This window comes from Talpa occidentalis, unplaced genomic scaffold (assembly GCF_014898055.3).
Source record: "Talpa occidentalis isolate TD23 unplaced genomic scaffold, MPIMG_talOcc4v2.1 talOcc4.9, whole genome shotgun sequence".
Classification (NCBI taxonomy): domain Eukaryota; kingdom Metazoa; phylum Chordata; class Mammalia; order Eulipotyphla; family Talpidae; genus Talpa; species Talpa occidentalis.
Genome location: NW_023605305.1, coordinates 113,072,005 through 113,093,772, shown reverse-complemented (window position 1 = coordinate 113,093,772; position 21,768 = coordinate 113,072,005). Strand labels below are relative to the sequence as shown.

General features: G+C 41.9%; 1 long non-coding RNA gene across 4 annotated transcripts; it reads right to left on the bottom strand.

The window, feature by feature from the left end:
- Nucleotides 1-359: 359 nt before the first annotated feature.
- Nucleotides 360-19,126, bottom strand: LOC119235765 (uncharacterized). 4 transcript variants are annotated; one of them, XR_005122910.2, is made up of 5 exons: nucleotides 18,967-19,126; nucleotides 15,119-15,466; nucleotides 14,561-14,611; nucleotides 7,996-8,251; nucleotides 360-488 (listed from the first exon to the last, which is right to left on the bottom strand). It is a non-coding gene; the product is annotated as an uncharacterized LOC119235765 (long non-coding RNA). The 4 variants fall into 4 exon arrangements; XR_005122908.2 differs by lacking the exon at nucleotides 360-488 and adding an exon at nucleotides 1,115-1,723; XR_005122909.2 differs by lacking the exon at nucleotides 360-488 and adding an exon at nucleotides 7,019-7,252.
- Nucleotides 19,127-21,768: the final 2,642 nt, after the last annotated feature.

Here is a 21,768-nt window from a genome sequence, read left to right as displayed (position 1 = left end):
TATCCGTTGTCCTGATTGCATATTTCAGCATGTGTTCTAGTCCTTCCCTTATGCTGCTGCCTGGGAGTAAGGCAGCAGTTGTGATTCTGAATCCGACACTGACGGATTCTCAAGCTGATCCCAAAGAGATGCCCATACCAAATGTTACAAAGGCGAACCATATGGGAGCCCCAGCACTCTGGGCCATTAATAGGAATTTTTAAACGACTGTGATTGATGGTGTGGCTCTTACAAGTCCAAGATCAATGAAAATGCATCTTGATCTTTTGAACTCCCTCATTTTTTCTTGGATCCTTTTCCTGTAGGATGAGGCCTATTTCTGGGATGCCTGAAGGCATATGGGGCTCCTCCAATGGGTTTGCCATCCATGCCTCTGCCAGCCATCCGCCAGTGGAAGGGCCAGGGTTGGACGGGATTGGAAGCCAGCATGTTCATCACAAGGTTAAATGCCAAGTCAGGTCTTTCGAAGTGGGAATTCTACTTCCTACCTGGAAAGGGACCAAATCAGGAACACCATTTACCTTATTACTAACCAAGACATGTTAATAAGGTAGATTTTTATGTGCTTGAGTTTGTTTCTCAAGTTCATTAATGGGCATAAAAGGAACTCCTGCTGCCCTGCCCCCGACCTTGTACCAAGGTACTGAGGAGTTTCGTAGAGCATTTCCCTTACTTTGGAGTCCTGAACTCTTATCCACATCTGAGAGCCCCTCTCCGGAGAATACACTCATGAATACAGTTTTGCATGTGATTTTAATGCATTTACAAACTTCCTGTAATCCATTCTGAGGCCTCACGTTAAGGATGACCAGGCAGAGTAAACATACGGGATTGAAGTGAGGTAGTCAGATTGAGGTGGAAAACGATAAAAGGTAAGAAACCGTATTTTTGTCTTGTTTCATATCTTTCTTTGAAAGATATTTTCCTTGGTTCAACAATTCTGAGAAATTACCTAATTTTTCTCCTCTACTCCCACTGTAGAAGTCCACAATGCAACATACTAAATCACATGTTCTAAGAAACCCTAAATTTAAAGAAACACAGAATTAATTTGACCTCAGAATCTTATGTTTTTTTAAAAAGATTTATTTATGCAAAAATTGGGGGTACAGGACAGAGGCACGGGAGGGTGGGAGGATTCACCACAGACAGAGCAGGAAGCAGAACAGGCAGATGACTGAAAACACTGCTGAGGGGAGCAGCAGGTAAGACAGGAGAGGTCTGTCGCACAATGTGGGTATCTCCTTGGCCAGCTGGGAATCAAACCTGCACTGCAGAGGCTGCAGACAGCTCCACAGTACTGTGCTCAACCTGCTGCACCACCAGGGAGGTCCAGAATATTTGTATATCACACATCCAATATTCCACTGAATATACTTTGGGAAATATTGGCCGACAGTAAATGTGAACCAATGTGTAGAACATTCTGTAACTTAGTCTCATCCATGGAAACTACTGGCTTCTACTCTTTTCTTCACTTCAAACTACACCATGTGCTCCTGACCCTGCTGTGTCCTGGACAGCACGGCCATCAGTGTCCATGGCTACACGGGCAGAGGTGTGGCATGGTGCCCAGAGCAGGGCTGCCTTTCTTCACCACCCTGAGAGGTACCATGAGCTTGCATTTTGCTGCAGAATGTGCTGCTCTCCTCGAGTACAACATTAACAGCCGTTGTCTGGACTCAATCAATAGGAAGTGCAGTTGTTGGGCTGTGTGGGAGACCTGGTTGAAAGAAAGTCAAAGAAAGTGGATCCAAGAAGGTGGTATTGGAGGTGGGCCTTGAGACACACAGGGACCTAAATCAGCATCCTTGGCAGGGAGGATGTCATGAGAAGGAGCACTGGGACATGAATGTCAGGGAGCCAGTGAGCTGTGGAGCATGTGCTCGGGAACAGACACGCAGTCAGGTGACTTCAGACTGCATATTTTATGATTCGTATTTAGGAGGTTTCAGCAACGCACAGACTGAACTTCATTTAAGGGTCCTGAGTTGTGGTAGAAAATAGGGACCTGGTGAGCCAGGTGTTTGGCAGAACATTCCAGACACTCCTACCTTGGACATTTGCCAGACAGCATGGTTTTCTTTCCCTTTTAATATCTATCTACATATACCTGTCTCTGTCTTTCTGTCTCTCTGACTCTCTCTATATGTGTATATCACAGATATGTTGATTGCGAAGCCCTGCTGTTCTGTGGGAAACATATCCATCTGTTTCTGATTCTTTCACAAACTTAATGAAGCATTATTTCATATGAACGCTTGGATAGTGAAGCATCTTTCAGAACAATTTCATAAACTCTCTTACGCCTATTTCCTTTGAAGCCGGAAGTTGCTATTTTGCCTAAAGAACGTGGATCTTGAGCCTGAGATCCCTAGTGTGGGATACCTGCCTCCTCCCGGGGTTCCCCACTGGGCTAAGGTGTCTCCCCATTCTGGACCCAAGGCTTCCCCAGTTCTATGGCCCAATGGGCAGGCTGAATCTAGTATTTTCTGTGTTTGCTGTGCTGCTCATTGCACCTCTGAGACTGATCAGCTTCTTGGCACCTTCAACTCGCTTAAAGCAGCAGAGGAAGTGAGCTCAGCACGCAATATTGAAATGCTCCCTCCAAATCAGATTTCTTCGAACAAGGTAACTTGTAGGAACATGTGGATACTTATTGAGAGGGCAGCTGTCTCTCCAATTTCCCTTTGGCCGTGATGTCAGGAACTACTTCCTACTTATCTCTGAATCTCCAGGATTTTTCGCGGGGTCCAGCACAAGATAAGCACTCAGGAAATGTGCACTGACGAACTGTGGGCTGAGGGGTCAGTGTGTGAAAATAAAATCCAGAGACATTCTCTTCAACCAAACTAGGGTAAACTAAACCTTTTTCTTCTTAAAAAAAAATTCTCAAAGTATCCTTGTCTATCTGAGGATAAAAACATCTATCCCTTCTTGGAGGTGAAGTTTAGGTTTGCTATATAAAGACAATAATTATTGCTTTGTTGAAAAGCCTATCATGTCTGCTAGGAACTTGAATTCCAGGTGGCTTAATTAACGTGAAAGAAGACAGATTTGGAAAATATAACTTTTTTTGCTATGGAAAGTGCAACACTTATTTGAATATATTGGTTCAATGTAACCAGTCTTAAGATTTTTATCATAATGGTTTTGATTAACAGTCAGAATTGCCAAAGGAATTTGAAAGTTTGAAACATAAATGATTTTTATCTGGAAACGAAAACCCTGAGCAAAGTGAAATCAGGCAAGAGTTATGGACACAGGCAGTGGTTAGAAATGCATCTATTCTCTTCACAGAATATCTGTAAGACTCTCTCTCCTATGTGATTAAAAGTTAGGAAAATCAAAAAAAAAAAAAAAAAGACCAAGTTTGATGAAAATGGCGGGCACTTAATCAGCAATTACCAGCTGCCAGGCCCATTCTCAATACTTAATCTCCATATTTGCTTTGATTTTCACAGCAACCTTAAGGTATGAACTAATTTTGACTCCATTTACCAATGGGGAAATCAAGGTACAGAGACATTTTTATTTGGCTCAGGTCACCCAGCAGAGGCAGGAGCTAATCCTAAGCTGTAAGTCTCCAAATTCTGACCTAAATGCCTGACTAGTTGCCAGAACCATAATAGATGCTCTGTTTACTCAGGCCTCTTTCAAAAATCAGGAGTTGTGGATGGTTGACAGGGTGAAATGAACTTGGAAAAAAGGAAAAATACTTCCATCTATGCCCACGCAAAAACCTGGTACTTGCACACCCACACAGGCAACACACACAAAAACACGGGATGGAACTTCACAGAATCAGAGCCCCCTGGCACTGTGAAATCTTTCCTAAAATAATAATAAATAATAAACTCCCGAACATATCCATACAGACTGAAGGAATAAAAACATGCCTAATGAATCTTCTAGAGCTAGAAAAGATTCTCATATTTATAAAAACTCTTAGCCCCCAAGATAAAAATATTATTCAGCTAGAACATTAACCACATTCATAGGTCACTTGTTTAAATTCACTTAAATACTGCTGCATTGTATTTATGCAATGAAAGGTGGCTGAATGTAGTTTTTCTGAATCAAGCATATTTTAACAATAGCCAAGAACGGGGTATATTTAATAATCCTATTCTGAATAGTTTTATGGAGAAAGATTCCATTTATGATAACAATAATTGGATCCTGTTGGGGTCTCCATATCTTGACTTGTCTTAAAATGACTTCACCAGCATCACATGTGAACACAGTTTGATTTCCATAGCTCCCTGCAGCCTCCCCTGTCACTGAACTCAGGCTTTGAGGTTCCTGCTACTTTATTTCATGTTCACAGAACTTATACTACTGTAGCTCTCATCAAGTTTTCTGTTCAAGGTGTTGGGTCAACAGAGCCTTGGACAATGATGCCACTCTTCCCAGGATACACCTGAGCCAAAAAAAAATACACCTGAGTCCACATACCCTGGTGAATCAGTCCTGATCCAAAGGGAGCTGCTCAGCTCAGAACTCTGGATGGTGGTGGCATTCACACTCATGCCTGGAGACTGCACAGAGTAGAACATACACTGCACCTTAAAGTCAACTTGTTGCCCCAGCTCAGGCTTCAGTGGTTCAGAGGTGATGTGCTTCTCCACTGTGAAGTTCATGAACTCTGTGGCCAGTGACATTGTGCAATGTAAACCTTCTCAGGTCACATTTCTGAGTCACCAAAATGCACCATCCTGAGTCCTCCCTCCTGTTAGACTTCGTGCAAGCTCTACAGTCACTTTCTAAACTTGGTGAGCTATTGTTATGTAAGTGTAGATATCTGTCAACAGTGGTTTTATGACGCTCAAACATTTTAGTCAGTATTCTCTTGACACTTTTCCACCCATGAGTAGTTTTCAAACCGAACTTTGCTTTTAATTTGTTTTGTGATCATTACGCTTTTATTTTATTTTTTTTCACTGTCCATTAGAATGTGTCCCCCTCCATTTATCTGTAAAAATTCACTTGAACCTTCTATTGAAGATTCCATTGAAGCTTCTTCTTTGCTACATCCCACCATCCAAGTCTCAAACAAGATTTCCCAGGAATTTTATCTGAGTCTAGACCAGAGGATGGCAGCAAGTGGGTTGTATGGAATTTTCAACTGTAGACAATCTTAAAGTCCAGTGCTTAATTCTACTAGTCTGGAAGCTATTTTTGGAATTTTCTCAGTCTGACTTTTCTTAAAACTCATTATACAATTAAAACATGGATATATGGATAAATTCTTGCTGTAAAAATTCAAACTATGTCCCTAGCAAAGGATTTCAATTTCTTTCTTCAGTCTCTTCTCATGAAAAATCTTGAAGTCCATTGGCCCTTGTTCCTACTATACGGCAAATGAATTAGGCTTTTTATGCCACTAGACCCTGTGGCTGTCACCTGTGGCCTTGATCATGCTAATGCAGGAGGCACTTGGGTGCGAGGGCGTGGGGCATGTGTGCCTGATGGTGGACACCTGAAGCATGGTGTGGGTGTGCGTAAGTGTCCACACCTGAGCCTGGAGGCAGGGAGAAAGCTGTGGTCTCGGCAGTAGGAGGAGGAGCGTGTGACCACAGAAGAGGTGAGACCAAGAGACTACTCCAGAGAGAATCCAGAGAAAATCCAGAGAAAGAGTAAAGGTCCGTGGGGGGCTGGGAGGCTCGGTTGCCTGACTGCTCCCAGTTCCCCCTGCCAGGCCTGTGCCTGCCTCCTTGCATGCCAGCCCCCCCTGCCTGGAGGGCCTGTGCACCTGGTTCCCTGAGAGAGCACTAAAGGCCTGCAAATCCACTGGTGGCACCACGACTCTCCTTTATCCTTCTGCCCAAATCCATAGTGGACCTGCCCTGGGCTTTCTGGCACTAGATGACACAGGTAAGTTTGCTGGAACTTGTTAGAGTTTATGTGGGTCTTTCCAATATAGGAACCCTTGGATAATCATTAATACAATTCTCTACCATAATTTTTATGGCTATTTTGGATGAAGTAAATTAGCATCATTAAAACTACTATCTTCTAGCATTCAAGGAGCAGAGATACATGCCTGGCACTATTTTATTTAAATTTATATTTAAGCTAATGAGCATTTTATTTCTATTTTTCCTGAAAAAGAGATGAGATCTAGAGAAGTTAAGTAACTTGTTCAGTAAGAGCCAGACCTGACATTTAAACTGAATTTACTTGACTCCTAAAATCCATGTGTCAGTGGCATGATGCAACCAGCTAAGACTTGATTCTGCCTACCTCTTCCCAACTCTGTCTTCAGTCACCTCACATGAGTAGTTTGAAATCCTGCATTTATTCCATGGAAACCTGTAAATTCTACAAACCAATGACTTGTCCTCTTTTGGAGACCTTATTTTACCACTCTGAGTGTTGTACTTTGCCGAACAAATTCTTTGCAGAGACCATAGAATTAAACCATGAGAGTGATGTAGGGGACCAGTGTCCAGAAACGTCTGCACAAATATGTCCCACTAGTTTGGGGACTGAATGAGCTATTAAAAAATTCCAGAGCTAGGGAGCCTGCATTGACAAGCACCCAGTACCCATCCTTGGTCCCCCACAAAGCACCGTTTAATGGAGGTTGTATCAATGTTTGTTCCCTCTTAAGGCTGTCTCTCAGTTACTTTACCATCTCCCCTGAACTCCTTACAAATTTTGGGGAGAGAAGGGGCCTCTGCAATTATGGTTAAGCCAGATCTTCAGGGACTGATTATACAAGTGGTGGATAATCCAGTTTTTCTTCTCCATCCCTCCTCCTCATCACCTTCTGGCCTTTTTTTACTGCTCATTAGCACCTCAGCCAGAGACCCAGCCTTGGGGAGAGAGGATGGGTGTGGGACTCCCACCAGCCCATCTGGCTTCTTGCTCACAACCCGTGTGTAGGTTTTGTTGAGAGGAGTAACTTAGAGACGAGGTAATGGATCCCTAGCACATGAGGATTTTATTCAGCTGACCTACCCAGCTTGGCCTCACCCACTCCCAACACTCCCTGTACTGGTGCCACAAATCATTGAAAATTGGTTGCACGGCCTGTTGTCTTGTTCCGTGACTGTTTTATTCACTTGAGAACATTTCACTAGTGACCAATTTAGTTAACAGCAATGGAGGATCTGGCTGAGCACTGTTCAGAGTCAGAGTGAAGATTCAAATGAAGTAATGCTCATAGTTTCAGCCTGAGGGTAAGTGAAAGGAGGTGTGGGAAGATTTCAGGGACATCCCTTTAGCTGCTGTTCCTTAATGCTGCCTAAAATTGTAGTCGGAGGAGAAAATGGGCTTACTTTTTGAATATCATTTAAAAATATTTTGTATTTTAGAGATACTTCAAAAATTAAAACCCACATACATTATCTCAGTATTAAATAAAATCTTGACTGTTGGCCAAATCTTGAGTATGATTTCCACCTGGCTGTCATCTACCACATTAATACATTTATTTACCAAATATAGATGAACGTCTATTAGGAGTATGTAGTGGAACTAGAGTAGCAGATACAGAACTAAGGGTGTATCGAGTAAAATAGACATGATCTCTCTCAGCCTGGTTGCTGCCTTACTGGGAAGATAATCATGCAAATAAGGTAAGTAAAGATAATTACAATTAGCGATAAACAGCATGAAACTAATAAGGGCTCAGCTGTGTGGAGTTATGGAGGGTCACATTTTAGATGCACTAGGGATGGTCAGAGAAGGCTTCCCAGGGAAGAGCTCTCACAGCCCTGAGGGAGGAGGAGACCAGGCAGGCATGAAATTGGGGAGGGCCATGAAAGTGAGGGACAGTGAGCCCAGAGGCTCCGTGTCGGTGAGTAAGTGGGAGTCGAGAAATCCAATTGGAGATGTAGTTGGGGATGAGGGTGGGATGGGAGCAGAAGTACAGGGCCTCACAGACCATGGCACAGTATTTAGGCAATAATTTAAGTGCAATGGGAAGGCTTGGAGAGTGGTAAGCAGGGGAGAGGCATGAAATGTGTTTTTAAAAGTCCACCTTACCTTGTCTGCTGCGTGGAGAATGTCCTGTAAGGACCAGGGTTGAAAATAAGGTGCCAGTTAGGGGAACTGTGGTGAGTTTCTAGATGAGAACAGATCTTGAGATACCTATGGTGATGATAGTGAGGATGGAGGTAGGTGAACAGACTGAAGACATTGTGGAGGTAGAATTTCTAGAAATTTTTTGACTGCATGTATGTTGTGTGGGGATTGAAGATCGAGATGATCTGGAGGTTTCTGCCTTGATGTGGTTCTGTTTCTGAGATAAGAAAGAGGCAAGAATTACGAGTTCTTTTGTAAACATTTTCATCCTGAGGTACCTCTCCCCGAGTTTCAACTCTTAATTCCCATAAAGGCCCTAGGAAAGATTTTTATAAAGTAGAAATAAAGGAGTGACTATTAACATTGAAATACATGAATTAGTTATATAGTCTGACTGAATTTACACTGGTTTCTATTAGTATTTTTTCCTAAATATTTATAATAATCTAGTGCACATATCGCTCTAGAATTTTGTTAGAAATTATTTAATTTTCTGGAAATCATTGTTTTGCTCCTTTTGATTATCAGTTAGTATAATTATCTTTAATCTCCTGATAAGGGGACTATTTGTAATGCAAATCAAATCATTGCTGCCCATGTTTCTGAGGTCTCACCTGCCAGCCTTACTAAGAACTAACCACATGTGTTGAACATTCTTCTGTCATGCCTTTTCCCAAGAGCTTGATATGCATGGCAAGATATTTAACTACTTATTTAAATGCTTATTTAAACCTCACACCAACAATGAGAGGTTACTTTTATTATATCCATTTTAAATAAGAAAAAATAAATGGAAAATATTTACTTTTCTGAATTCATGTACATAATGACGTCCTAGATTGTTAGACTGGTCTATCTTAAGAGACTCTGATCTTTTAACCATCAAATTCTATTGTCTCTCGATGGCTTGGAGAACAGTCCATATGAACTTGCCATTTAAACCATCTTAGCTGTGTAAGTCAATGTTTCTGAAATGAACTTCATCAGAATCACCTAAAGAGCTTGTTAAAGTAAGAGTTTCCGGGCTACCCACACCTAAATCAGTGTCTGTTAGAATCGGGGCTGGGAATCCGTGTCTTTAAAAGTTTTTCAAGTGATTGCAACGTACCCAAATCTACAGAGGTAAATTTGTGGCTGAGTGATATGTTACCTTGCAATCCCTTCTCTCCTTTTGAGAACGTTTCCTTCTGTTTGGTGCTTGTTCTATTTTTTCAGTTCCCAGATCATTCATGATTCAAATGCAAATGTTAAATGTTTGTTTTTTGTTGCTGAACTGTATGGATTTTTTAAAAAAAGATTTATTTATTTATACAAGCACTGGGTACAGTCAGAAGCATGGGAGGGTGAGAGAATTCACCAGAGCGGGGACCAGAACAGGCAGACTGACTAAATACACTGCTGAGGGGAGCAGCGGGCGTGGCAGGAGAGGTCTGCATGCCATGTGGGACCCTCACTGGTGGCTGGGGATCGAACTGGTGCTGCAGAGGCTGCGGACAGCTTCGCAGCCAGCGCTCAACTGCTGCGCCACCGGGGGAGGTCCTGAACTGTATGGATTTTTTAAAATGTATTTTGGAAATTGATCCTTTGGTGGCCCTATGATGAACAAACACCCTCTCCCAGGTTGATTTTTGGCTTTTGTGGTGGTTTCTTCCACTGTACATTAGCCTTTCAGTTGGATATAGTCCCATTTGTTGATTTTTGTTTTTGTTTCTCTTACCATTGGGGTTGAGTTCCCAAATATATCATCGTGGTTGACGCCCGGGAGAGTATCAGCAATGCTTTCCTGTATGTATTTATGGCTTCATGTCTTACATTCAAGTCTTTAATCTATTTTTGAATTAATTTTTGTGTAAGTGTCTGTTCTTTTCATTTTGCTGCAAGTATCTGTCCAAGTTTCCCCATGCCATTTGTTACAGGTTTACCTACTCCATTGCATGACCATGCCTCCTACGTCAAAGATTAGCCGTCTGTCTGTGCAAGTTTTTTCTTAGGCTTTTTATTCCATTTCATCAGTCAGTGCTTCTGTTTTTGTTCCAATGCCACATTGTTTTTGGTTACTATTGACATGTAGTATAGTTTGAAGTCGGGGAGGAAGATGCCTTCATTCTTTTCTCTTTGGCTATTTGGTAACTTCTGTGGTTCCATACAAATTTTTTATAACTCTTCTAGTTCCTTAAATTGTCATTGGGGTTTTGCTAGGTATTGCATTGCATCTGTAAACTGCTTTAGGTATCACGTCCATCGTCCATTTGAACAATGTCAGCTCTTCCAATCCATGACCTTGGAGTATCTTCCATTTCTTTGTGTGTCATTCTGTTTGGCAGTTTCTTATAGTTTTCAGTGCATAGTTTATTCCCAGGTATTTCACCCTTTTAATGCAATTGTAAGTGGGATTGTTTTCTTAATTTCTTTGTCTTATAGTTGTTTGCATGCAGAAACACAACAGATTTTTGTGTATTGATTGTTGTATACTGCCACTTTACCGTATTAATGTATTTCTAGTAGGTTTTTTTGGTAGAGTCTTTTGGATTTTTTTTATGTACTTTTGTATTTCATCTGATAAACCCTGAGCTAGGCTTTTTAAGAGAGAAAACCCAAATGAAAGGAATCATAATGAAAGAGGTAAAATCACACCAGACACTTCAGAAATACAAAAAATCATAACACTACTATGAACATCTATATGCAAGCAAAGTAGACAACCTAGAAGAAATGGACACATCTTTAGAATCACACAGCCTTCTAAGAAGACAGATGAAATTTCCATCCTTAAGGAAGTTAAGGAAATATGGGATATAAATATAGAAAGCTTTAAATAATGACAAAAGAATTAGAGAAAAACCACAAACTGCACCCACTGTATCTCAACTTAATATTTATTCCTGGTATGTATCTGTCACTGATCAAATTTATGTTACTTTCATGTTGTTCAACTGCTATATACCAGCATCTCAATATTGCTTGGTGCAGCCAAATAAATGAAGAGATATGAGATATTGCCAGCAGAAAATTGAGTAGTCAAGAAGAGTATCATGGGGGACTAGAGACAGGGTCAGTGTCTGGAAGGAAGAGGTGGCTTTAGGGGATGGAATCCAGTCACACTGCAGAGAAGAGGTCTGGGGGGAGAGAACAACATGGGCAGCAGCGTGGAGTCACAGCATACACTTCGAGCATAGGATTTGTGCATAAACTACTTTGGCTGGATCAAAAGGGGCACTTAAATAAATAATTGATATCCAAAGGTCTAATGCACCATCTGCAAGAATTCTTTGGAGCATTTAATTTATGGGCTGACTGCAGTGCACGGTGGAAATGAACTCTGTAATGGTCATTGTGAAACTCCTTCCCTACACACCCCCTTGCATAAGGAAGTCACGTGGATTAAAATATCATCTATAGGAAAATAACAAGTAGAGGTTACATGTCTTCCTGAGATGATGCTTAGAAAAGAATGTCCTGATGAGAGTGGGTCGTGCTGACTGAGATTTTAAGGATGTTGCATGAACTTCTAATTTTTTAGATTGGAGTTCTGGCTTCTTTTGGTGTTCCCTTCACTCTCTTATGACTTTTCCATTTAAACTTGAACAATTTATTTTTTCCATTGCTTTCTTTGACATGACCTTCAATGGATCCACCATTTTAATATTATATTTTATAAAGTATAGAGATAAAAGTCCCAGTTGTTCTGCTGATGTAGCCTAACCTATTAGCCCTCAGTTAAGTATATTACTGACCCTCAGTGTCTTTACTACCAATTAAAAAGGTTAATAAAAGCATTTTATTTTTTTGTTCTTGTTAAGGCACACCTCTCAATGTTTATTTTTCCATTAAGTGCTTTTGTTTTTTATTTGTTTTTAACTTTTTCATTTTCTTGCATTGCTGTTCATTTTTGCACAGTTTTTGATTTCTCCCCTCAGGTGTAGTCCGCATAGGTCTCCCAGCACCACAGTCCCTGGTGCTCCTCTCTCCCCTGCTCCTACCCCTCTCTCCACATCGCTGCTGTATGCCTCAGATCTACCGTGTGCCTGCATAAACTTGAACAATTTAGACACAGACACATGCACTCATAATCATGCCCTTGTGCAAATAAAAGTGCATATGCGCACAGAAGTGTGAGTGTGTGTGTGCACGCAGGCCCCCGCTCCCAGGCACACAGCTTCTATTTCCTCTCATCTGGCAGCTTTCAGAATAATCTCACCCACCTGTTAAATCAGAGTATGTCAAGTTTAATTTATAACAGTGAGTGGAAACAGGATGCTACAGAAAGCATTTTAATTAAAATCCTTTAATTGGATACATGCTTCTTGTGAAAAGGGAGCTGTGGAGAGGGCCTCTTTGTCGGCACCTTTCACTCCAGTTGCCAGAGATTGTTCCAGGAACGGCCTTGCAATTGGAACCAGCCCTCTGGGGGTGGTGGTGGTGGAGGTGGAGTGGGATGTGTGCAGGCCAACAGAGGGAAATTGGGAGCAATAGAGGAAGGACAAAGGGGCAAATGGCCATGAGTCCTGAGCAGAGACTTGGCCTTGGTGTTTTCTGTGGAAAGCTATTGGTGTCCTTTCAAGTTTGTTTTTCCTTAATCCTTTTATCATCTTAGGACGGGCGGTCTCCAGAGGATCCGCAAACACTCCTGACTTCAGGCACTGGCTTAGAAACTCTTGACCGTGTAGGTCAATTGGTGAGGGTGGGAGGTGGATGATGACAGTGTGGGTTTGGGGTGGGGGCAGCCTTTGCACCTGGTGTGCCCTAAGAGATAGCACTTAGTTGTATCCAGTCCACACTGCAGGACAGACACTGTTGGACTCAGTCAGAGCACAGTTAAGGAAGGGGCTGTATGCTAAAGTGGGGGGCCTGGCCTGGAAACCATCCTGTGTGCTCCTGTGGGGTGACAGAAATATAGGGTGCCAAGGAAATAGAAAAGCACAGAGGTATTCTACTGGAAACAGAATAGCTGAGAGGAGTGGGAACTGGAAGTACTTTAGTGTCAGGTATGATGTCAAGGAAACAGAAGACCCTAAACTGAGCTCATTAAAGGTGGGGGAGGGTGCATGGCTTCTTACCTTCTAGATTTTACATCAACCTGCTATGTCAGAAGGTAATTCAAGAGGGGGTAAGTGATAATGATTCCATCTTGTGAGCTGAGAAAATCAGTACCCACTTGGTAGACCTGGGAGGACTTTCAGAAGTTATTTATCCATTGCTGCTGCTGGGGGCCTGGAGGCCATGATCACCAAGGAAACAATGGCAGATAGTTTTATCCATTTACAATTATTGGTTTCTTCTAGAATTGTGATGCTAAGTGTTTGACAACTGGCTTTCAGAGGGGACAGAAGTCCTATTTATCTCATTTTCCAACTTCCATGATGTATGTATTTCCATCAGGGCTTATTTTAAGATTTTGATGGGGCACAGACTTATTAATGGTTTAACCAGTTGGTCATATTCCTGAAATTTAATAATCTGGCTGCCGCAAACCAGTGTGAGCTGGCTGCAACAAACCATTGCCTCTTAACTGCCACAAACCATTGCCTCTTAACTGCCCTCTTTAATATTCCCTGTAGGAGGTATTTCTTTTCCTCTCTTATTGGCTTTGAGATTGATCATATGACTTACTTTAGCCAATGGAAAATAAACGGATGATACAATCAGGCTAAAGTTTAAAGAGTTTGCAGGGTTTGACTTTGCTCTCTCCATTCTCTTTGAGCATCAGCCCTACACTTTAAAAATAGTGGGCCCCACCTCCCCAGTGGCACAGCAGTTGAGCGCTGGGTTATGAAGCTGCCCGCAGCCTCTGCGGCGCCGGTTTGATCCCCGGCTGCTCCCCGGCCACCAGAGGAGGGTCCCCGGCGCGCAGACCTCTCCTGCGGCCCCCAGAGGAGGGTCCCACATGGCGCTCCAGACCTCTCCTGCCGCCCGCTGCTCCCCTCTCTCAGTGTACTTCGCTTCTGACTGTACCCCGCTCTGCTTCTGGTGAATTCTCTCACCCTCCCGCGCTTCTGACTGTACCCAGTGCTTGTATAAATAAATAAATAAATAAATAAATAAATAAATAAATAAATCTTAAAAAAAAAAAAAAAATAGTGGGCCCCAGTTAGTGACTGATCCTTCACCTGGGTCCCAGGTGAAGACCTTCGTTCAGTGTCTTCAGCATAATCAGGCAGAGTCACCACCAAGTTGTAGCTCTTAAGTAATGTGGGCAAAAAAATAAATGTTTGTTTTTATAAGACACTCAGATTTTGGGGGGTGTGACTAATACAAGACAAAAACTTTTAAAACTTGGAGGGATTATGATTTTATTTAGTGTAAATATAGACACATCACACTTTTACCTTCATTTCCTTTTAGACTTTTTGTACTTTTGCAAGGGAGTATGGTAGAGAACAGAAAGTTTTGTGAAATAGCACCAGTGTAGAAATATTCTAAACTGGAACAATTTCTGCCTTTTTTATTTAGCTTTAGGTTTTATTTGTCCTTTTTGGTTCTGTTCATCTATCCAAAAAAAATAAATAAATACATGCTAGATACTTACATTTTCACCATTTTACCCAGAGCAGGTTTGACTCCGTCAATAATAATTCATCTGGAAGACAACAGTGACAACACATTGCTGACAGCTCAAGCTAATTACAAAACCTCAGTGATGCCCTTGAAAGTCCAGTTTTATCAGATGCTTATGCCTCAATTGAATCAAGATTTTCCCTCATTATTTCAGGTGCTGGTATTTGTGCTCAAAAGTGTGGAATTTTATGACCATTAAAGGTCAAATTTCAAGAGTTTTCTTTTTAAAGAAAATTTTGTGGAATCTAAATGTGAAGTCCAGTCATACTCAATTCATTGGCAACCAGATCCACTTAGAGGTGAAACCTCATTTCCCAGGGGTTTCATGTCAGAGGGGAGAGTTCCCTCAGGTTGCTCCCCCTTCCTCCAGATTTCAGTTGTAACAGAGAATCTTTTCACAAAATGTAGTCAATTTATATTTCAGGAATGTAAAGAATATTTCATTAGCTCTTCTGGACTCTGGAAAATCTTATATTCTTTCCCAAGTGATTTGGCCCACCATTTTGGCACACGCTGAGAACTCACACACCTGGCAAACCACCTCAACTTTCTTGACACTCCAAAGGAGGTCTTCAAACCCAGAGGCATGGTGAGCTGTGTTCAACGTGTCCAAATCCAAGAAGCATGAAAACAGAAATGTTCAGAGATGGGGAGAAAGGATTGAAGACAAGGGAAGAAGGAAGACAGAGTTTCAAATAAGAAAGGAAAGAGCTACTCATCTGCTTGAAGTTTAACAAAGACAGACATGTCCCAGAGTTTATTCTTGAATTCATTAATGTTCATTATCAGATGCTCATCTTCAATCCAGTCATCATCTTGTTACTAACATCAGATTTCTTGTGACGCTTGAGAGTGATGCAGGCCTAATTTTCTGACACTGAATAATAATAAAACCAATGTTTACTCTGGGGATCACAATTCTGCAAACACAAACAAAATCTTCGAGCTGAGAGTTACTGTTAATTCTATTAGCTGTGACTCAGTTTTTGGCCCCACATCAGCCAGGGGACTTGGGAAATGTGGGAGCGGGAGCTCTCCCCTAGACACAATGGAATTAAAGACCAGTATAATAAAACAGTATTCAAACACATCGTCCATGTTCCATAGTGATTGTTCTCTGACATGTGGAAAGCATCCAACACAGTGACTGGCACAAGCGGAGAGTCATGTTGGTTTCCCTATGATCATCATCACTGAATTGAGATTCAGCACCAGGAGTAACTTGGCACTTGAACACTAGGAGTGATTTTTTTTTTTTTTAAACCAGATTTTGATTACTGAACTGTGACTCCTGGAGGTTCTATTGGGTGTATCTTTGTTTCAATCTGGATAATAACACTGAGAAGTCACTTGATTATTGAAAAAATGAATTAAGTAATAACATGAATGTGTGAATGACAGAAATTAGGGTTGAGTGGAGGCACATTACAGCACATAGATATTTTTTCTAGAGCTCTAGTTTCTGTGGAGTTGGTTTCATTTGCTCTGTACTTGGTTTTGTTTTATCTGTGGGGATCTGCAGGGAATAGGAAGAGGTTGAGGAGGGAGAAGGGAAGTTTGTGGGTGTTTGGAGCCCAGCACCAGTTAGGAAGAATATGGGAAAGGATGCTGGTAATATAGATGAATTTTGGGTCTAGAGCTGGATTCTTGGATTTGGAAAAATAGATTTTCTATTTGTGGGATAGCAGATCATAATTAAGGGAAAGAGTCAATACAGTTCATTTATCCAAGACTCATTTTTTTATCCACCCTTATAAATTCAATAAATACTTATCATTAGGTATTCATTACTTATTGAGATAAAACAATAGACAAAGACACAATCTTTTAAAGTCTAGTTGAAAGAAGAAGGCAAAAGGACATCATTTAAAGTTCTTTTGTGTACAACTCGAGTTTTGCATTCTACAATTTCTTGTCAGAGACAAAAATTTCGTAAGTAGTGCTCCCTTTGTGAAGGGCTTCACTGAAGAAAACACACTTTTATTGAAGTTGCTACTCTGATTAGGAGCTTTTCTCTCATCTGTTTTTGGGTGGGAACACAACCTTTTATAGAAAACAGTAAGAACATAAAAATGGGTGGAATACTACTCAGCTCTGAAAAAGATTTTATTGCTATTTGCAACAACATAGATGAAACTGGACGGGATTGTGCTGAGTGAAATAAGTAGGAGAAAGAAAAGTATTGCATGGTGCCATGTGTGGAATATACAGAAACAAAATAGACAGTCAAATAAAGCCAAATCAATAACAAATTGTGGAAATCTCACTTTAGACCTGAAGCTACCAGAGGGGGTGGGTGAAGGGAGAAGAGAAAGAGGAGGGAGAACAGTGAGCAGTGGTGGAGGACTGTGGGTATTCTGGTGGTGGGTCTGATAACAACACCTAAAAGAGGAGGTCCTTTGCATCACAAATAACATTATAAACCAATGTTACTTCAATTTATAAAGTAAAAAATGGAAATTCCATCTGATCCAGAAATACCTCTGCCAGGTATTTACTCAAAGAATATGAAAACATTTCATAACTCCTATGTTCATTGCTGCATTGTCCACAACTGCCACGCCATGGGACAGACTAAGTGGCCAATGGATAAAGAAATTATGGAAAGTATTAATGAAATACTCAGCTATTGAAAAGGATGAAATAGTGCCTTTTGGGACAAACTGGGTGGACCTTGTGGCGATTAGGCTAAGTGAAATAAGTAAAAAAATGAAAGACAGATATCAGATGGTTTAACTTATCTGTGGTACATAAATAACCCAAAAACATATGCTGGCAAAATACAGCAAAAACAAATATTGTACTTAGTGAAAAATTTACTAGGGGGTGGAGAGAGGGGGAGGGTAGGGTTAGGGAGGTGACATGCCACTGACATAGGACTGTTGGTGGAGGGTCAGAGAAGCCTGTGTCCATATGGGGAATAAAAATGTAACCTCACAGTTACATGTACGCAACTGACAAATTTAATTAAAAAATAAAATAGAAAAAAATAAAAGGCAAGTTTTCTAGCACACATGTGCACGCATGTGCGTGTGTGTGTGTGTGTGTGTGTGTAGAATTCCTAATCATACCTATGTATTTTCCTTTCAAGTAAAATATGAAACATTTGGTTTCATGGTGTAGTTTCTGGGTCAAAGGGCCTGTGCCAGCAGTCGCTGGTAATGACAAAAATGCAATCTTGTGACCATAGGTGACAAAGAGAAAAGAAATACAACCAGTTTCTTCCAGAAGAAAGATAGGCTATGGTGGTGTAGTTGTTTCTGGCAGGAAACAGACAAGGCAAAGGGATTAGGTATTGTCCATATTTTTGAAAATCATAGTCAATAAATTATCATAAGTCATAATTCAAATGAGGGCTGTTTCCTTGGAATAATTTTTAGGTATTTGGGGGTGATCTTGAGCATTAGTTGGTAAAACCAAATGGCAGAACCTTGGAAGAATTTGAACAGCCCTCTATGCTCCTAGAAGCTCATTGTCATGGGATTTGACCTAAAAACACTCTTTATACTGGCAGTTCTTAGTCACTTGCGGGAAAAGAAGCCAAGCTTGGTGTACTGTTTTCTGCCCACTTGGGGTAGTTCCAGCTGGTGTGAAGGACCAGCAGAAGCGTGGCAGCAGAGTTATTTCTGGTCCAAGTGCGGTTTTAGGACTGCATTTCCATGCCATCCCTCTATCTCCATCTCTATCTTCTTTTGAAAATTCCTTGTGGAAGAGCTGTTAAAGGTCTGACATAGCAGAGCAGAATGCCTGCCTGGAGAGACCATTCATCAAAAGGCAAAAATAAGTCATAGCTCCTAAAAAAAAGTCTACATTTCTTTCAAGTGCTGGTTCCTAACTGCACTCTATTTTAGGACCCATTACTATTCTTTGGCTACTATAGCTTGCTTTCTGTAATTCTCTCTTTGAACTGCTATGGGATAAGTGCAGGTCCTGGAAAAATAGTGATGTCAGTGATTTAACTTCCTGGAAGCCTCTCCCTTTTTTTTTTTTTTGGTAGAGTCTTTCCATTTTCTATTTGTTGCCCAACCTTTATGAAAATTTCTTCTCAGGAAAAGACCTGTCACCAATCATTCACACCTTGATACAAATTTAGACACCATGTAACCTTTCCCTGGGGTATAGGTACTTTAAGATTTTCCTCTAAATGTGTAACAGAGTTTGCCTGTTTCTAGAGAAATTTAAGCTAGACTCACGAAGCAATGTGATTGGTTTTTACTAGGCAGGAGCTTTCCCTGATATTTCATCTGGTAACTCTTATGTTTAAGGCTAACTTTCCCCATAAACTGGACTTCATTTCTCATCTTGGATGCAGTCTACAGGCCTGAAGGAACCTGGCCTTCCATGGAAGCCAGAGAGAGACTCCTACTTACCACTTACCTTATTCTTAGAGGGAAGGGTCTATAGAATATTGTATGGGTGTGGTTCACTTCTTCATTTCTGATAGGTAGACTCCAAGATGGCGCCCAATGACCTATACCTCCTACAACCCGCATGCGTATAGTGTTTTCCTACTTTGAATCAGAACTGACTGAGTGACCAATAGAATACAGTGGCAATAAAGGCCCGTGACATCTGAGACTAGGTCATAAAGTGCATCACAGCTTTCATCTTGATATCTTAGGTCTCTCACTCTGGGAGAAGCTATTGGCCACATTATGGCCCACTCAACTCAAGCTGTTCCATGGGCACACTCATGTGGAGAGAGACCAATGTCCCCAACAGCAACTAGAAACACTTGGCAACCATGTGATTAAACAACAGAATAGTTTGTCATATAGTAATAGAACTCTAATGCAGAGTTGAAGACAGTTGAATTCCCAATAGTGTCCTACAAGGTGGATTTATGTCCTCAAAGGAGGATGTGCTCTCTTTGTTTTGTGCTATCTATAAGGTCAAGACTCTTTCCAAATTTGGTCTGATAATTCAGCAGATTGACTTGCTGGGGTGGATTGCCAGTGTTCCTCTCTTCCTCTCTCTTCCTTCCTTGAGCCAGCCACACCCCAACAGAAGCATATGGTCTCTGTTTATTCTACACACTTACCCTGTCCACTACCACCCTCCTAGCCCCTTTCTTGTTTTTATTCAGAGTACAGGAGGGATAAAGTGATTTGAGTTAAAGAGAGACATTAATGCCCCTGAACAGATGCATTTGGGAGTGACGAGACAGAACACCAAGGAGAATGTGCTGAAACCCCTGGAGTCTGGGCCAAAATGTGGCTGACAAGCACCCAAGCGGGCACGCAGAAGCAGGAAGCAGGGGGACAGGGGTGAGGGACCTAGGTGACAGCTGTTGTTTTTATGGGTTGGCTTTGGTTACAATTTGGGAAGGATTGTCTTGGTGGACACTATTTTGGTTAGTGCTTAGAGTCTAGAATCTTCCTGATTAGCAGTAAAAACTAAGCTGGGGCTGGTTCTATTTCATTCTCCAGTGTCACCGCTGCTTCTAATTTCTTGGATCAAGGACAGGAATGGTTGCTAAGTAAACAACATTTGTGTTTCCACTGAACAAATCTTGAAGGAGGGGAAAATGCCTTCTTAGGCCTCTGCAAGCTTCAGAATATGTCTTGAGAAAAATATTGAAATTATTGTAAAAATAATTGGAATTCTTAACAGTGGCTGATAGCGACATTCAAAAGACATCGACAATGCAGAAACTCAACAGCAAACAGTTTACTAAGGACATTATAAGCCTCTCACTCAAGCCATTAGCACAGGCAATTTCCATTAAGGGTTTACCAAAAGGATTAAAGAGATGCAAATTAATAAAAATAAAGATGGCTAACCAGTGATCAGGTATCTTTGACTGGGTCTGAGTTCCAACGATACTATGTATGGAAGTAATCTCCTGGAGAAGATTTTTTTTTTCAATTTCTCTGAAAGCCAGGTTGGAGGGAACACTTTTGAATGTGTCACAGAGCAGGGATGTTATAGAGCTGACTGTCTGAGGTCAATTTCTTTCCTTCAGCAGCACAGCACACAGTATTGAGCCTTTTGCATTCAGTGGGAGAGAGCTGATGACTTGCCAATCGGTATCTTATTAAGGAGGTGAGACGGAGACCATTAGAAAGGGCAGGACAACAAGGAATGATGCCAGGGCACTGGGAGAGGGACAAGCTCCTCCTCCACCCAGATACCCTGAGCTTCCGTTCCATTGCACCTGGGTAAGCACCACCTCTCTTCAAAAATACTGTCTGCTGGGTGTGGGTGGAGCTGATCTACCTGTGGTTGCTGTCAGGTATCTTGGTGAACCTGAGAGGCACTAGCCCCATCCCTGCACAGGCTCTGGCCTGCTGTTGTGGGTGAGCATATGCCTTCCCAAGAGATCATACCAGATTGCTGGGAAGAGATCAACAATACCCCGGGCTATAGGCAGCTACCCCGGTAGTCCTGAGCAGCACCAGCACCTCCCCATGTGGGCACAGTAGGCATCTGGACAGCCTGACTGCGGTGCCTGTGGCCTGAGCCAGCAGCCCCAGACCACTCATTTGTGCCAGGGCCTCAAGAGGAGACAGAAAGGAAAGCAAGGAGGGGATATGAAGCTGAAGAACAGAGCAGAGAGAGAAAAGGAGTGGAAGACTGGGAGTGGGGTGAGGACAGTCACTTACACTTGCTTCCATGCTGTGGAGCCAAATTTAAGTCTCCAAGAAATGAGGGGGATCTCTGCTCCACCTCCTTGAGCCTCAGTGATACTTTCACAGTCCTGGTCCACCAAGAACCAGGCTCACAACATGAGCCAATGTCTGCTGAACGTTGGATCCGAACTCTCTCCTGTCATTCTTCTCTGTGTCATTCTGTAACTGGTGGTGCTGCTATTATGTCTGGACCAGAAAGTGTTTTGTTGAATCACAACCACCTCCTAATCATGGCATCCCAGGGGGATGCTTGGTGCCCACTATGACCCCCTGTGCTCCTCAGCTTCGCCCAGTTTTACTGCTCCTTGGCCCTGTGACTCAGTAAGCTCTGCATTGTGAAAAGTGGAGCTTGTCACTTCAGGGCTGGGGGGTGAGAACTTGCTATGCTTTCTCCCTGCTCTTTCCCAGTTCATCTAACTTGTGAATGAGGCCTAGACCACAAGGAAATCTGCACCGTGAAGATAGCCCGCCCCAGGGCAAATGCTAAAAAGTATTACATTTTTTGGGTGGGGCAACAGATAAGAAATACAAGGGACTGCAGAAGTGG